At 44.5% G+C, this 1,593-nt stretch overlaps 1 pseudogene; it reads right to left on the bottom strand.

Annotated features, from left to right (window-relative positions):
* Positions 1-846: 846 nt before the first annotated feature.
* On the bottom strand, positions 847-1,268 carry LOC127490325 (gamma-aminobutyric acid receptor-associated protein-like 2 pseudogene; annotated as a pseudogene).
* Between the last annotated feature and the right edge of the window lie 325 nt (positions 1,269-1,593).

Raw genomic sequence — 1,593 nt, 5'->3', positions numbered from 1 at the left:
CAAGTGCTTGGGCCCTGCGCCAGCATGGGAGACCAGGAGGAAGCGCTTAGCTCCTGGCTTCGGATCAGCGCGGTGCGCCGGCCTCAGCATGCCAGCCGCAGTGGCCATTGAGGGGTGAACTAACGGAAAAGGAAGACCTTTCTCTCTGTCTCTCTCTCTCTCACTGTCCACTCTGTCAAAAAAAATAAAAATAAAAAATAAAAAATAAATCGAGTGGAGCAAGTTTTCTGATTGATAAGGATTTTTTTTAAAGATTTATTTATTTATTTGAGAGAGTTACACAGAAAAAAAGAGAGGCAGAGGGAGAGAGAGAGAGAGAGAGGTCTTCCATCTTATGGTTCACTCCCCACTTGGCCGCAACAGCTAGAGCTGTGCTGATCCGAGGCCAGGAGCTTCTTCTGAGTCTCCCATGCCAGTGCAGGGGCCCAAGGACTTGGGCCATCTTCTACTGCTTTCTCAGGCCATAGCAGAGAGCTGGATCGGAAGTGCAGCAGCCAGGTCTCGAACTGGCGCCCATATGGGATGTTGGCACGTCAGGCCGGAGCGTTAACCTGTTGCGCCACAGTGCTGGCTCCAATTCCTAAGGATTTAATTTGGATGCTTCGAACATAATCCAGAGTAAATGCATCATCTCCCTCCCTTTCACTTTAATATAGCATCTACCTCATTTCAATATGGAAATATCCTCATTAAATATGATTCCCAGAGGAACAAGTTCCTTGGACAGGATAGCCATGAAGACAGTGCACAAAAAGAAAAAATAAAACTCTGTATGATAATTTACTAATCTAAGGAAACAAAACCTTCCAATATATTAAAAAATAAATCCAGTTACAAATGCACTAACAGGTCTGTGTGAAAAGGTTCTGGTTTAACTGAAAATGGCCAGCTATTTACAAGATAACAAGCAGGAATGGTGCACCTAGCCCAGCACTGGCCCTCAGAAGCCAAAAGTGTTCTCTCCACTACAGGCCACATACAAAAATCCATCTTCATCTTTTTCCTTCTCGTAACACTGTCCTATGGCTAGGCTGGACTGTGGGACTGTCCTATCCACAAACAGGAAGATTACCTTTTCAGAAGGAAGCTGGACCCTTTTCCTGATGTGTCAGATGGAACCAAGTACTTCCGTTATCAGTGTCAACAATCTGAGAGCCTGAGACTTTTTCCACAATCACCGGATCTCAGTCAAGATAGTTAGCTCAGATCTTCGCAGATTCCACGCATCTGTGTTCCAGTGAGTGGTTCTCCTTGAACATCCACTTCATGGCGGCAGCAGGGAGGGGACAGAGCCGGCGGAGTTCAGCGACTGGAGTTAATTTTTGTGTAGATATCTTTATTAGGCAGCTTTGCTGCAGTAAGAAGTAACTTTCCCCACAAAATTGTTGGTGATTTGCACCAACACACATTATTTCAGGTTTATACCAGTGTCCACAACTGAAGTTTTGCTGTTTCAAATCTATACTAGGTATGTTCTTATTCCAGGATCCACATGAGACTGGAAAAACAGCCCACTTAGAGAACATGTCATTCTTGTGGCAGAGGAGAGAACAAAATCCTGCTACGCAATGACTTCTATAATCTTTATTATTA

The sequence above is a fragment of the Oryctolagus cuniculus genome, chromosome 2 (assembly GCF_051225735.1).
Source record: "Oryctolagus cuniculus isolate XC-2025 breed Fujian yellow rabbit chromosome 2, ASM5122573v1, whole genome shotgun sequence".
Classification (NCBI taxonomy): domain Eukaryota; kingdom Metazoa; phylum Chordata; class Mammalia; order Lagomorpha; family Leporidae; genus Oryctolagus; species Oryctolagus cuniculus.
This window is presented reverse-complemented; position numbering and strand designations above follow the sequence as displayed.